This window comes from Stenella coeruleoalba (genome assembly GCF_951394435.1).
Source record: "Stenella coeruleoalba genome assembly, chromosome: 2".
Classification (NCBI taxonomy): Eukaryota; Metazoa; Chordata; class Mammalia; order Artiodactyla; family Delphinidae; genus Stenella; species Stenella coeruleoalba.
Window position 1 is genome coordinate 41444682 of NC_137147.1, and position 16861 is coordinate 41461542.

At 41.6% G+C, this 16861-nt stretch overlaps 1 protein-coding gene across 5 annotated transcripts in view; it reads right to left on the reverse strand.

Annotated features, from left to right (window-relative positions):
- Window positions 1-16861, reverse strand: part of DAAM1 (dishevelled associated activator of morphogenesis 1) — a 303703-nt gene that overhangs the window by 132358 nt on the left and 154484 nt on the right. The window contains exon 1 of one of the 5 annotated variants that reach the window (XM_079909190.1): window positions 15238-15633. The exons of the other annotated variants lie outside the window; for them this stretch is intronic. The gene's annotated coding sequence lies outside the window, so the exon portion shown is untranslated. Of the gene's footprint in view, window positions 1-15237; window positions 15634-16861 lie in introns of those variants that run through there. 5 annotated transcript variants of the gene reach the window in all.

Sequence of the window (16861 nt, forward strand, 5' to 3'; positions counted from 1 at the left end):
GATCTCCCTCCTATTCATCAGCAGTAACCAGAGCCGTGGTCAGCGTTCTCGCTAAGCTGGCTACTGGCTCCTCCGTGGTTACTCCCCCTCCACCGTCCCACCTCACTGGGTAATGGCAAGTGTAAGGTAACAGGCAGCTCCTTTGTGGAAAAACATGCTGGCTAACAACCATACTTGCTCATACTGGAAAAGCCACCAGCACAGAGATGCCCACAGATAATCAACCTACACACACACCCACACCCACACCCACACCCACACACACGTCAAACTGGTTTTTCCACATAGGCAATTCACAGGTAGTCAAGGACCACCCCTCCCCACACAGGTACACACCAATCCCCAATTCACAATTCTGCGTGTGTGATCATTTTTATTCATTCATTCATGGACCTAGGGTGTGCCCACTCCCCTGTTCTGCGTTGGGATACAAGCATGAACAAAGCAGATGTGCACCTTGCCCTTGCAGAGCTAGTTCACAGGCACACCTGAGCCCTGGCTGCTCAAGCCATTGCAACATTCCAGACCCTGGCTCAGAGAAGACAGATGGTGAGTGAGCGGAGGGAGTGGCCAATTTGTCATCCCATCTTCGAGAGGCAAGAACAAATATCTTGCCTGCTTCAAATAGCAATTCGTTTTTACTAGTAACTTCCATGTCCCCTGGAATATGGAGCACCCAGGAGAGGAAGGAAAAGGAAGCAGAGGGTGATGTGTGTGTTCTGGAGAAACAGGGGATGTAGAGTTACCCCTGAGAGCTAACATTCGGAACTTCAAACAAGACACTGAAACTGAAGGAGAAAAACCATATGATCATCTCAATAGATGCAGAGAAAGCTTTTGACAAAATTCAACACCCATTTATGATAAAAACCCTGCAGAAAGTAGGCATAGAGGGAACTTTCCTCAACATAATAAAGGCCATATATGACAAGCCCACAGCAAACATCATCCTCAATGGTGAAAAACTGAAAGCATTTCCACTAAGATCAGGAACAAGACAAGGTTGCCCACTCTCACCACTCTTATTCAACATAGTTTTGGAAGTTTTAGCCACAGCAATCAGAGAAGAAAAGGAAATAAAAGGAATCCAAATCAGAAAAGAAGAAGTAAAGCTGTCACTGTTTGCAGATGACATGATCCTATACATAGAGAACCCTAAAGATGCTACCAGAAAACTACTAGAGCTAATCAATGAATTTGGTAAAGTGGCAGGATACAAAATTAATGCACAGAAATCTCTGGCATTCCTATATACTAATGACGAAAAATCTGAAAGTGAAATCAAGAAAACACTCCCATTTACCATTGCAACAAAAAGAATAAAATATCTAGGAATAAACCTACCTAAGGAGACAAAAGATCTGTATGCAGAAAATTATAAGACACTGATGAAAGAAATTAAAGATGATACAAATAGATGGAGACATATACCATGTTCTTGGATTGGAAGAATCAACATTGTGAAAATGACTCTACTACCGAAAGCAATCTATAGATTCAATGCAATCCCTATCAAACTACCACTGGCATTTTTCACAGAACTAGAACAAAAAATTTTGCAATTTGTATGGAAACACAAAAGACCCCGAATAGCCAAAGCAATCTTGAGAACGAAAGAAGGAACTGGAGGAATCAGGCTCCCAGACTTCAGACTATACTACAAAGCTACAGTTATCAAAACGGTATGGTACTGGCACAAAAACAGAAAGATAGATCAATGGAACAGGATAGAAAGCCCAGAGATAAACCCATGCACATATGGTCAACTTATCTTTGACAAAGGAGGCAGAAATGTACCGTGGAGAAAGGACAGCCTATTCAATAAGTGGTGCTGGGAAAACTGGACAGCTACATGTAAAAGTATGAAGTTAGATCACTCCCTAACACCATACACAAAAATAAGCTCAAAATGGATTAAAGACCTAAATGTAAGGCCAGAAACTATCAAACTCTTAGAGGAAAACATAGGCAGAACACTCTATGACATAAATCACAGCAAGATTCTTTCTGACCCACCTCCTAGAGTAATGGAAATAAAAACAAGAGTAAACAAATGGGACCTAATGAAACTTAAAAGCTTTTGCGCAGCAAAGGAAACCATAAAGAAGACCAAAAGACAACCCTCAGAATGGGAGAAAATATTTGCAAATGAAGCAACTGACAAAGGATTGATCTCCAAAATTTATAAGCAGCTCATGCAGCTTAATAACAAAAAAACAAACAACCCAATCCAAAAATGGGCAGAAGACCTAAATAGACATTTCTCCAAAGAAGATATACAGAGTGCCAACAAACACATGAAAGAATGCTCAACATCACTAATCATGAGAGAAATGCAAATCAAAACTACAATGAGATATCATCTCACACCAGTCAGAATGGCCATCATCAAAAAATCTAGAAACAAAAAATGCTGGAGAGGGTGTGGAGAAAAGGGAACCCTCTTACACTGTTGGTGGGAATGTAAATTGATACAGCCACTGTGGAGAACAGTATGGAGGTTCCTTAAAAAGCTACAAATAGAACTACCATATGACCCAGCAATCCCACTACTGGGCATATACCCTGAGAAAACCATAATTCAAAAAGAGTCATGTACCAAAATGTTCATTGCAGCTCTATTTACAATAGCCCAGAGATGGAAACAACCTAAGTGTCCATCATCGGATGAATGGATAAAGAAGATGTGGCACATATATACAATGGAATATTACTCAGCCATAAAAAGAGACGAAATTGAGCTGTTTGTGATGAGGTGGATGGACCTAGAGTCTGTCATACAGAGTGAAGTAAGTCAGAAAGAGAGAGACAAATACCGTATGCTAACACATATATATGGAATTTAAAAAAAAAAAATGTCATGAAAAACCTAGGGGTGAAACAGGAATAAAGACACAGACTTACTAGAGAATGGACTTGAGGCTATGGGGAGGGGGAAGTGTAAACGGTGACAAAGCGATAAAGAGGCATGGACATATATACACTACCAAACGTAAGGTAGATAGCTAGTGGGAAGCAGCCGCATAGCACAGGGAGATCAGCTCGGTGCTTTGTGACCGCCTGGAGGGGTGGGATAGGGAGGGTGGGAGGGAGGGAGACGCAAGCGGGAAGAGATATGGGAATATATGTATATATATAACTGATTCATTTTGTTGTGAAGCTGAAACTAACATACCATTGTAAAGCAATTATACTCCAATAAAGATGTTAAAAAAAAAAAAAAAAAAAAAAAAAAAAAAAAAAAGACACTGGACTCCCATTTCTGTCCATGAAGGATTAACTGTGGAAATTGCACTACAGGTAACTACAAAGATGGACAAAATACATGAAACTGAGAGAAGGAAATTCCAGGTGAGGTGAGCCCTACTGTCTCCCCACCTTACTCCAGGCACTAGTGCAAGAAGAGGAAACCCAAGCCAGGTTCAGGGGTCTTGCTGAGCTGCAGAGGCAGAGATAAAGTTCAGGGAGGCTGAGGCAGCTAGTGCTCTGGAAATCTGCAGAGGGCTCCCCTGAAATCTTTAGCTGAGTACTGCTTTGCACATGGACCTAGGATCCACACAGGGCTGGGAATGACATGCATTCCCACCAGCCTGAAGAGAAAGAGATCAGACTACATAAAACATCAGGGAGAGTCTCCAGAAGGGTCCTAGACTCAGGCTGCTCTGGACAAAGCTTAAAAGCAACATCAAAAGGATCTCAGTGATCCCAAGGAACTTAACCGTGTGCCAGAACAAAGGCCAACACTCTTTAAAGGAAGTCCTTCAGGCAGAGAGAAATTGATACCAGATAGAAACGTGGATCCACACAGAGCAATGCAGAACGCTGGAAACGGCCAACCTGGGGGTAAACAGAAAACCAGACACTACCTCAGAATTTCCCGAGCCACTGACCTGTAGGATGCGCTTTTGTAGAAATCCACCGATGACAACAACAGGGTCAGAAGGTCAGGATCAAAGCAGTTCCCAAGTCTACTACTAACTATCCCTCTAACCTCAGTCAGGCTCCTTACGCTGTCTGGGCTACTATTCCCTCAGAATGATACTCTCCCTTGAACTGTCATCACATTATTTAATGACTACAAAAGTGCTTTGGAAATTTCGAGGATTCAGCAAATATTTACTGAGTGCTTTCTATGCATGTTTCTAAGCCTATATGTCTGGGCCTCAGTTTGCTCATCTGAAAAATAAAAATAATAATAGTAGCCAGCCCGCAGGGTTGATGTTCGGATTAAGTAAGTAAATATATGTAAAGTACAAAGAATAATGTCTGGCCGTAGTAAGCTCTTATAGATGTATTTTTTAGTATCATTATTATTACTATTATACTACTACTACCGCTACTACTAATTAATGCTACTACCAGGCATACGATGATAAAAAGGACCAATTTGGTTCTTGCCCTCCAAGTTCATATTTGTGCTGTGTCATAAGGAAAACAACGCTCTGGAGATAATCTGTTAAAATTTTGTCTGAGAAAACTGTGAGGATACCTGAGGGAGAAAAAAGATACTAGTCTGAGGGGAGACCTAGACTTAATCCCAGCTCTGCCCCTTAAGTTGCTCTGTGACCCTGGTTATTTAGCCTGTCGGAGGCTTAGTTCATCCTTAAAGAGGTAGGATGAGAATCTTGAAGATCACTTCCAGTTCTAACATCCGATGAAGTGAACCAGAGGATCCATTTTAGACGCATGTTTTTCCTGTCTTTTGAGCAATTTAATCCTCAGAGTGTCAAATCCCCACATAGAAAACAAATAATTTTGAGGAAGGGAAGTTTATGATTTAAGAAAGCTGGAAGAAATAAGCTCTAGATCTAGGATTAATATAAACGTCTACACATAAAGAACCCAAATCAAGAACCAAGACTACCTGATTTATCCTCTAAAAATGGGAAGAAGGGCAATAGCCCCACTGTTTCCACCCATTGCTGGGTAAGCTGTTGTTTTGAATATTTTTGAATATATTTTGAATATATTTGAATATTTTTAAAGAATATAATTAGAGGAAGTAGGGAACTCTTCCTTCTGGTTCCAATTTTTGAATTGGCTCCAATAAAACAGAGAAGTCTCTCTCCTGTCTATGATTCTATAACTGAGAAGAAACATAGTACACTGTAGAAGTTCCTTATGCCTGAGAAACAAGAAGAAATCCGTAAACAGCTAGCTTCTCCTACCCACTGTTTATACCAGCATGCACCACAATTGGTAAGCTATCAACTACAAACATAAAAGCTCCTACAAAATTAACTGGTTCTAAACCTTACAAAGCACAGATAATTTTAGCAAAGTCTCAGAAATCAACGTCGTCCTTTTTGGTAAATGTCATACAAGATAAAGGTTCCACTGGAAGCAATAGGAAATGACAGAACCCTAAGAGAATGAATCTATGGCTGATCTTCCAAGAATAGTTGTGAAAGGACCTTCCCTAAAGTTTTCCCAACATTTTGCAGACGACAAGCCAGAGATTTTGCAGAGTCTTTAAAGTAAAACACCCCTATTAACTTTACTGGAGAGAACATGTTGTGCAACAGTAAAAAATTTTCTTTGTTCATATACACAAAATGCTGTACATGGTTTCAGGCAGGAACCAGATCCCCTGTAGCTCACCACATGGGCCTCAGCCCAAGAACTCTAGTTCAAAGTAACACACAACCAAAACACACTGAAGGAGTCCTTAAAGCACATGCACGTGCATGCACACACAGATGCAGAGTAAAATTTGAGTACATTTTGTCTGTCTGTGGGACATCTACTCGATCACTACCCCTAATGGGCATGTCTCTAACCTATCTGTCTACCTCGCACATCTTTGGGAACTTCTGCATCTCCTTCTCATATGATTCTAATGGAGTAATCAACCAAGTGGTCCTGCCTCTCCATCTGTAGAGGTGGGCACATGGCACTATCTTGGTCAGTCAAGGCACTCCACCCCCTGGACTGAGTGACTGATCTAGGATGGGCACATAACACAGAGAAGACCAGAGGTTTTTATGTGGATGGATGCTGCAGATGAGGGGGTTGCTCTCTTTTTCCTGGAATCACGAGATATAAGGACCATTTACCCCTGGAATTTACAATAGCTGCTTTTTCCACCATGTGTTGGAAACTGTCCAAGAATGAAGCCAGCATAGACAAAAGCAGAAATGAGAGATGGGACAAGGGGGCTAGGGAGACAGGGAGGCTTTCATGACATCATTTAACTACTAGATCCAGCTGAGCTTCAACTCAAATATCCTTTGAACTTCACACTGCATGATTCAATGAAGGTTCCCCCCCCCCTTAGGCCATTTTAACTGGGATTTCTGTCCCTAAACAATGCAAAGAACACTGATTCATGCTCCACTTGACTAAATGAGATGGAAACAGCCACTTACTGAGTGCCTCCCAAGTGTCAGAGATCATGTGGGACATCAATGTGCATCATTTCAGCTCATTTTTATAGTCATGTTGGGAAGCAGGTATCACAGTTTTATAATAAAGAAAGATACGAACAGCATCCTTAGAACTAGGAGATGTCAGGCAGGGTTTAAACCCTGCCTGTCTCACGTCAAAGCCATTCTCTTTCTACACACCACACCCCTCAAACCATAAGCTCTTTCAAGCTACTATTATTATTTTCCAGGAATCAACCTAATAGTCAACCTAACAATCAAGCCACAAATCCAAACACAAATGTCTCGTTTTAGAGAAGGCTCTAAAGATGTTGCTGCTCACAAATCAGTATGACTACTGTTAACACCTCTTTTCTCAAAGGATTCCTATTTTGGAAACAAATTTTACAAGGCTGACTTTCCAGGAATCTTAAATAAGCCTAGGGGGGACTTGCTCCTTGAAGCTGGGAAGTAACAGAAGTTTTGGTATATACAGTGCTAAAAAGACAGAGTTACTAGAATGTAAAAGTCATCATCATTGCTAGACAGGGAGCATTCAGAAATCACCACCAGTCTTTCTCTTTCTCAAAGACAGGCCGCAATCCAAGATTTTAGACATTCATCTCTAACTCTGTTCCCAGCAGTAGAGTTTGAGAGAGAAGCTGTGTGGCAGAGAAGGTATAACGAGGGCAGGGAGGGAAAAAAAGCATACAACGAGGCAAAATGGAAGAAAAGTGTCAAGAATCTGAAAAGACTACCATTGAGCCTGCAAAAGAAAGTGTCACAGGGAAAGGTATCAAACCCATTGGGGGCGATGAGAAAGAGACTGGAGAAACTGGAAAAGGCAAGAGGTGGTGAGTAAAGTTTAGTGTTCTGCACTGGGCATAAAATTCATTAGTTATCTCTCGTTTTCTACCTAGAAAAAGAACTAGCAAGGCAATAAGGAAACTGTGTTTAACTAATTGGGTATTACCATCCTTTTTGCAGGACTTGGGTGTAACAGGTAGAACTTGAGGACCCTATAGCCAACTGTCCTAATTATAGGTTGGATTACTTATTTCATAGAATCACAAAAAATCTAAGTGTTAAAACCATAGGGTGTAATCCTCCTTTATAATATGTAAGAGTATAGTCCCTTCGTAAATTAATTTATGGTTTTCTAAGTACTTGTGTATGTGCTGTATCATTTGATTTTCCCAACAAATTTTTCCTGAGAGAGGAAGAGGGAGGCACAGGCAATCAGATATTGTCTTTATTTCTACTTCACAGATGAGAAACTTCTTTGAGCACTAACGTGACCTCCACAAGGTCAAAATACTCTGAAGCAACAAAGCAGGGACTTGAATTCAGGCCTCCTTTTCCCAGTATTCTGCACTGCCATCCTGCCCATCCTAGAATCATCTCATAAAGTAGCCTGAGGCTCTTTCACGAAAAGGCTCAGATGAAAGAAACATCATATAAATTATGTGTGAAATAGTTGATTACTATGTGTCATCAACACATTCGATGTTTTAGAGGCTAATACATGATACTTCCAGGAGGTGTCTAGATCAGCAAAAATTATACAAATGTAGATATTCCAGTGTTTTATTGGGTCAACTGCAGCTTTACTTCCTCTTCCATTAAGCAGCTATTGGTCAGGGGTTATACGTGAAGGATTAGGAATACAAAATTGACCGCGCCATCCTCTGTGCCTTTTAGAAGGCAAGTAGATAAAAGGGAGAGGCTGCCCAGCAGATAGATGTGCGATGAGAACACAGGGGAAGGAAAAACTATACCCATGACTGTCTCGATAGGGTGGGAGACAGTGAGAGAAATCACACTTGGTTCCAGTCATTCAGGAGCTTACAGTCTAACAGAGACTGATGAACACAGCAAAACACACAGCACTAGATATAAATGCCACAAAAGAGGTATTAAGTACTATAGGGATTCAGAGGACATAAACTGCACTTCCAAATTATGATGACCTCAGAAATGTTTGAAACAGATGAAATATGAATGGGCCTTCAGAAAACTGTTACATCTTAGCAGAACAGAAGGAAGGGGCTACTAACACCAGCTGCCTGCTCCCTGTAGAGAGACATCCTGAGAAACTCTGGGTTCCATATGGGTCTGTCACAGCCATCTAGCTGAGGACAGGGGTCCTCCTGGACCCCTCTGAGCTTTCTCTCAGTCACAAGGTCATAAAGGCATCTCATAAAACAGACAGACAAAACTGATAAAAGACAACCAAGACACTCACCTTACTAGGACCTGAGCCATTATGTTAAAAATACGAATTATTTGTACTTCAAAGATTTCTCTCTAAATAGCCTTCGTGTCCACGGATGGAAAGGTCACAACGTAAAGAACAAATATCCTACTCTGCAAAATTGTCAGTTATATCCTCACAAATCATTCCAAACAGACCCATTTCGTTTTAAAGGAGAAGCAAGTTGTGAATGTATCACCTAAAAGCATGCTAATAGCTTCAAAGGGATATATGGGCTTCACTAATTTTCCCAGTTCCAGCAAAACTGGAGCTAGCATCTGTGCTCAACTAAAAATCACCCCAGATTATAAAAGAAGCTTGAGAGATCATCTTCATTTTATAGATACTGAGGCTCTGGGAGATTAAAAGACTTCCTCAAGGCCACACACTAATTTAAGACACAGCAATTAAGTAAGACTCAAGGAGGGATTCTAAATGGATTCTTGATTACCAGACAGCCTGACCTAGCAAATGAATCTCAAAATCCTGTATGACTGTGTTTTTTACCAAAATTAAAAACAAACGAACAAAAAACCTGTATGAATGTTTCTGGTTTATAATGATGCTGTTTTAAACATTGTTTGAAATTTTATCAAGATTTGTACACTCTACTTAGTAGAATAAGTCAACTTTGATTGCATTCTTTTAAACACTTTCAGTCAAAGAAAACTAGAAACCAGCTCCACAGGCAAATTATGTGGCATATCACTTGTGAATCTGTGAGCCTTCGCATAACTGAATGAGCCAGTTCAGAGGCACTTCCCACTGACCAGCTGGTTCCTGCCTTGGGGAGCAGTGTGGGAAGGAGGCAGAAAGTCCAGGGACTAACGGTCTCCTCAGCTTCTAGGAGCGCTCAGCCATGTGGTAGTGCCTTATCAGAGACAACAGAGCCTGTGTCAATCCTGGTACAAAACGTTTTATAGAGTCAAGTTTTCTAAAGTATGCTTGATAGCATTTAGGTATCCTTGAGTTTACTCCTCCTTCAGAAGAAAAGTACATCAAGTGCTCCTTAATTTCCCATCAATCCATTTCCTAAATTTGCTGCATTAGCCTCAACTAAATCCTATATTGGCTTAGGTGAGCCAGAGGTGGTCAAAATAAACTTTTTCAACTTCTAATTCTTATAAATATTTCTCCCGGTATTTTCCCCGCAATGCTAGATCAGTAGTTAACTTTTCTGTCACAACACTCTCTAATGTGTATTCCACCACATGCATATGGGATCTCTCTCTTTTGGAATGTTCCTATCATGCTACAGATAATTTTCACTACACGTTCCCTTCTAACGTAACAGGAATAGATAGTCACACTTTCCTAGTTGTAAACCAGCTGAACTGAGCCTCTGATTAAGACAGCTATTCTTCAAATCCCACACTCTTTCACATACATTCCAGAATGTGTAGGTTAAAACTGATGGACCCTACATGAGGGATGGACCCAGAGGTCAAATGCGGCACCCCTCCCCTCCCCAACAGTTTTTGTAAAGCTTTATTGGATCACAGCGACACCCATGTCTACACACTGGCTATGGCTGCTTCCTGAGTAGTTGCCGGGGAAGTATTTTGGGCCCCCAAACCTAGAACATTTACTAACACCTTACAGAAAAAGTTTGCTGACCTCTGGTATATACTAATCACATGAAACAAAAGAATTCGGGGGAGGTTTTCAAAAACACTTGTATTAAAAATAAATTCATTCATTTAATAAGCATATACTGAGCACCTTTGGAGACCGTTCTAGGTGCTCGAGACCCATCAATGAACCAGAAAGATGTGGCCCTCATCTTCATGGAGATCATATTCTATTGAGAGGAGACAAACATAAGTACTCTAATTTCAGATAGATGAAACAGGATATTTAGAGAGTGGCCACGGATTCTGAAGAGGCAGTGATTCCTTAGAAGATGCAAAGTCATGAAGATGACAGCTGAGAATATGCCTTTGGAACTGATATTTGAATGATGAGAAGAAGCCAGCCATGCAAAATCTAAAGAAAGACTGTCCCAGGCAGGGAGAACAGCAAAGGCTGGAGGGGAGGAAATGCGAAGCCACTTGACAAACAAAAAGGTGGCTGATGTGCCTGCAGCACGATGGACAAGAGGAAGAGGCACAAGGCGACGACAAAGGGCTCAGCAGGGACCAGACTTTGTGTGATGAGTAATGAGCAGAATCATGATTCTAAGAAATTTCCGTCTTCAGGTCCTTAGCTACTAAAAAACACGACTAGATAGAAAACTAATCATAGTGAAAGCATTGCTTTGGCAATTCCACTTTGCCGCAACTTCTTTCTTTCGACCTGCTGAAAATTACCTAAAGCTTCAAATGCCTAGAAGCTCAAGAAAGAACACTTTGTTAGAGAGTTTCTGCTAAGGACATGATTACCCACTCCCTGCAAAAAAACTGACTGCCTTCCTCCTTGTAAAGACCATTTTATGTCATTTCAAATGGGACTTTTTTTTTTTTTAAGAAAGGGAATTTCCCACTATTAAGCATAATTAAGCCTATTTTCCTAAGTCTACCAGGCTGTTCATTGGAAGAAGTGAGTTCTGCTTCCTTGTCACCTCTGCATACCAGCTGTGCACATGTCCCAACAGAAATCTTTCAAAGCAGTTAGCTGGTTTGGACAAAATGCGGTATTCCTCGAAAGCCTGCAAAGATGTACCATATGGCTTGGTCCACCATCTCCAAACTAAATGGAGGGCTGTTTCAAGGGTAGAGAGCTTCAATATGTTGGTGAACAGCTACCAAATCAGTCTCCTTTGTCAATGCCCTTTTCCCTCCAATGTTTCAGACAATTTACGAATCTGAAAAGACAACTTTCTACTTTTAGATCCAAGAATAAAAGAAATCAAGAGCATTCGGAAGAAATGCCAAGTCAGAGGTGCTCTGATAAAACCATGACTCTGAGTGAACAATGTAAATTTATGAAGAATGAGTAGTTATGAAATATTCTAGCGATATGACATTCAACTGGCTTTCCTAAGACGTGACAATGCACAGATCTGCAGCACAGATCTGCAGAACAAGCTTTCTTCATGCTGAACGCTGTGAGGTGACAGGTATGGATGTTCATGAGCACAGCTGAACAGGCTATGGAAGAACAATGGGAAAAAGTATGTAGGAGCGTGAACCTTCCTGAAGCACTGCTGGAGAAAAGCCAGTGCACAACTTCCCAAAGGAATTAACTTGCAAACAGTTTCCTCCCCTGTAAAGTGGGGATAAAACAATACTAACCCTCAGGCTGGTGGACACTTTACCAAGTGCTCAATAAACAGTATATTTATCAAATGAGCCAATTACTTCACATGCCTTACCTCAATGAACCCTCATTAAGCCCGGACGTTGGTACTACTGTGCCACACTTACAACTGATTAAAAACAAAGGCTCAGAAGGGTCACATAAGTTGCCCAAAGATACTCAGCTAGTACATGGTAGCGCCTAGATTCAAAGCTGGCTGGCTCCAAAGTCGGTGCTCTTAAACACAAGCTGCATACTGGTGGTTCATTCAAACACTTTCGTAGACGCACTCAGTGTTGACCAATAATATAGTAGCAGCTAGTGTTTGTTAAGCACTTAACTACCATATACAGGTCAGGCACTGAGTTCTTCTAATGGACTTTCTCATCAAGTTCTAACCATAAGCCTATAACGAGGTTTTTATTATTGGCATTGTTTCTCAGTGAGGATCTGGGGCTCAAGGATTAAGTATAACTGTCCAAGGTCACACAGCTAACAAATGGCACAGCTGAGATTTGAACCCTGGCTATCTGGCTCCAGAGCCAAACTCTTAATCATTAGACCAAACAGTCTCCTTTAAAAATAATGTTTTTAGGGAGCTTCCCTGGTGGCACAGTGGTTAAGAGTCCGCCTGCCGATGCAGGGGACACAGGTTCGTGCCCCAGTCTGGGAAGATCCCACATGCCACGGAGCGGCTGGGCCTGTGAGCCGTGGCCGCTGAGCCTGCGCATCCGGAGCCTGTGCTCCGCAACGGGAGAGGCCACAACAGTGAGAGGCCCACGTACCGCAAAAAAAAAAAAAAAAAAAAGTTTTTAAATGTAGTTTGGGGCTTCCCTGGTGGCGCAGGTGTTAAGAATCCGCCTGCCAATGCAGGGGACACGGGTTCGAGCCCTGGTCAGGGAAAATCCCACATGCTGCGGAGCAACTAAGCCCGTGCACCACAACTACTGAGCCTGCGCTCTAGAGCCCGAGAGCCACAACTACTGAAGCCTGCATGCCTAGAGCCCGTGCTCTGCAACAAGAGAAGCCACCGCAATGAGAAGCCCGTGCACCACAACGAAGAGTAGCCCCCACTCGCCACCACCAGAGAAAAGGTCGCGCCCAGCAACGAAGACCCAATGCAGCCAAAAATCAAATAAATTAATTTATTTTAAAAACTGTGGTTTTATTAATTGTCAAAGAGTTGGGCATTCTAACATAGGGCTTTCATTCCCAAGCAGCAGCAATTTGATGCACAATTTTGCCAAGGTCCCACCACTCCCTACTCCTTCTCCAACACCAAGGCCAGGAGTCAGTTGCCGTTTTTCATCATTATCACTTGCACTTAATTGGGAGGATGGTAAAATAATTCCTGCACTTGCATTTCTATCAAAAATGGGAAAACAGACGACAGTGTGCCACATGTCTGAAGAAAAATGGGAGACGAGTGGAAACGAATATTCTTGTGTGTTTAATATGCAAAATGAATAACTGCTTTCCTTCCCATGCTGAGTTATATTACCCACCTGCTAAAACATTTGAATTTAATCCGTTTTAACCTCTACATCACTGTAAGCAGCAAAAGACATGCTGACAGCAAGTATACAGTTGCTCAACAGAGAAAACTTTTAATTCTGACAACAGGATGATGAAAGGAGTCCCACGTGCCATGGAACAACGTTTCTTAAATTCAAATGGTCAATTTAATTAATATCTTTTTTGTTTTTTAAGTGTTTAATTTGCTTGGATAGCAAGAAACCCAGGCCGAGGAAGAGGCCCGATGGTATCCTGTTGAACACTACTGCCTCCCTGGGTAAGGGGACCCCTGTTTTTAAGAAAACGCCTCTAAGTGTCCCTGTCCACCACATCACCACCATCACCATTGCCCTGCTTGCTCAGCTGCAATGTTTGCTTCCAGTTACACCAGTCTCTGTGCTACCCTAGTCACACTTCCAGTTGGCAAAGGCTCCGTGAGTCAAGTTCCACTATGGCCACCTGTGGGGACCTATTTGTAAGGAATCGGCAAAAGGCTCACCCAGATACCCACTGTTTCATAGAGAAACAATGGACTTGTCATGTGGTTTGCTTCATCTGCATCACAGCTGAAATTCCAGTTGTAAGGGAAAGAGAGCTAACGACAGGCCTTGAATTTAAAATCAACTAAGGTTTACACCGGTAAGTTGACAGTGCTATCACTGTTCCATTATTTCAAACATTATACTCTTAAAACGTGTTTTGAGGGCTTCCCAGGTGGCGCAGTGGTTGAGAGTCTGCCTGCCAATGCAGGGGACACGGGTTGGTGCCCCGGTCCGGGAAGATCCCACATGCCGCGGAGCGGCTGGGCCCGTGAGCCACGGCCGCTGAGCCTGCGCATCCGGAGCCTGTGCTCCGCAACGGGAGAGGCCACAACAGTGAGAGGCCCGCGTACCGCAAAAAAAAAAAAAAAAAAAAAAAAAGGGTTTTGTGGGGAGAAACTTATTTGGCATTCATTGCAACCCAGTGAACTATTTATAGGCAGGAAAATAGCCCTGGCCACCCATCAGGATGGAAACACCATCTAGAGCCATGGCTTCCCTGAAGAGCCTCTGACAGCTTGCTAAGAACAGAAGCCGACCCACAGGGTGGGGGAAGCCTCATTCCTTTGAATTTCAACTAAGAAGTATATCAGGCAGGTTTTATACAACCTATTTACTTTTACCAAGTTGTTAGAACTTAGGACTACACTGTTGACCACCTGTTACACAGTACATGAATGGAGAAATATTTCAACTGTATTTACTTCAAAATTGAGAGCAGAATGAATATACAAAGGGCCAGGACAAATTACAAGTAAATCTGGGTCCTCCTTTTAATCTTATTTGTATATTTTAAATCTTGGTTTTTATCTCTCTTTAAGAACCATGTGAAGTGAATTTCTAAATCAAACTCAACAAAAAAAAAACAAACACTAAATGATACACTGGTGTCAGGAAGATCTCCTCCAAACGTAATGGAAACCAAACTACAAAAAGCATCCCCTGCTCAGTGAAAACCAGGAGTGTCTTTGGCAAACATGCTAAATCAATACCTTCCACTGATGTGTAACGTGCAAAATGACACACACAGAGGAAACACCCACAGAGGACATCTTCCAAATTAGCCCACTAAACTAAGCTTCTTAGTTTCAATACTTGCTGGCTAATCAGAGCTACAAATATATATTCAGTCAAATCTTCATAAAAAAGGAATTCATTAGACTACTTCTCTAACATTTCCTAAATATATAACTCAAAAAAAATCAATTGAAAATTATGGTGTTTGAGAACTCAGGGGGAAAAAAAATGGAGAGCATTCGTTCTACCAAGGGAGGGTCACTGGAGAAATAAATTACTTGAAACCAGAGGTAAATCTGAAACAAGTAACCTTTTGATCTGCAACACTTGGGGGAAGCGTGGAAGGAAGAGGTAGGCAAGGAAGACACACGGCTTATTCAGATTACAGACTGACGCGTACAGTGCGTGCTGGCTTCCAGGTGGTTCTGGGCAAAGAGAAGAATAAGGAAAAGCCATCAAGCACAGTACACATAAATATGACCCAAGCCCTGGGGAAAAAAATTTGTGTAATGAAGCCCAAATATAGGAGTGCAATCTAAAAATAACCCTTCTGCTTCTACAGCGTTATTTCCCTTTTAGCATCCGTTCAAAATGTGTGGGAAGACAAAACAGTTTAAGTTAAGTGAATTTCCAGATATCATCAAATCAAGTGATGCTCTAAACCATTTTCAACCAATAGTAAAAATGCAATTTCTCCTTCCTTTAGTTTTCTCTTCCAAGTGGGGGGAAAGGGAGGGGGACAAAGAACGATGCTGGGCAAGAATGTCATTTCTAAATTCTATGAGAGGCTGATATTATCTCTAGGTAAAATATCTTAATATCCAACTTATGTCATGGGAAACCATTAGCTCCTTGGAATTGTGTCAGTGAGAACCACTGTAATTATTTTTTTTCCATAAAGAATGATGAATAGAGGATGACAGAATGTCGACACTGTAATTACATTTTCCTATCATGCCACAAATTTAAAAGATTTCAGTATCACTGGTAGGACGTTTTCCGTCCCTTAAGATTAAAAAAACAAAGAAGAATATGGTAAGAAAGGCCAAAATATGTTGTAATTCCAGCACTTCTTCAAAAAATATTTAAAGGGTATCTACTAGAACCAAGTTCTATGCTCCGTGCTGCCCCCAGTTGAGGTAACAGCCTTACTTCTTTTCTCCCCACTATTTAAAATTATATAACTACAATGGTAAAGCAAAAAAGAAAAAAAAAGGGAGTACCAAAGGATCCCACTACACTATATAAGAGTGCCTGCCTTTGGAGAGGTAAGGACCACCCATTCCATAGTCCTGGGTGTACACTGCGGTGCCCAGCAGTGAAGATCCTGCCCTCTTTAATCTTTCTCAACTTCTACTTCTCTTGTTAAGAAAAGGGGAAGGGAGGTTTAACCCAGGCTGGCAGATACATGGAGTGAGCATGTTAAGTTGGACCCTAATTTCAGAGAACTGAGAACCTGCTGAAATCTACTGTTACTTTTGCCTTTCTAGCACACCGATTTGATAGGGAATGACCCACCCTTGCTCCTTACACTCTTGGTGTCTCGTCCCTACCCCTCCAATCCTGCCAAAAATGTGCCAGTGCTGAGCAAAGACCTAAAATAGGACAAGTAGACTTTCTCCCTGGAATTCTAAATCTCCAGAGCCACCTGTGCTTTCCAGCTTGCATTAGGGCTACCCCATATTCTTCTGGCAAATTCTTTTTTTTTTTTTGGCTTAAGTTTAATTTCTTTTGCTTGCAATCAAAATAATTCTGATGCATCAACTAAAAGAAAAAGAACAAAGAAATAGCCACTTTGGTGCTACTTGGTGCCTTCTCTATGATCTTACAGAGGTGCAAACCAAGTCAGCCCAGAGAACAGCACACAAGGAAGTAGACATCAGTTCAATCCCCCCTCTACTTCGTTGAATGTTCCAGGGAACAGTCTACCACCA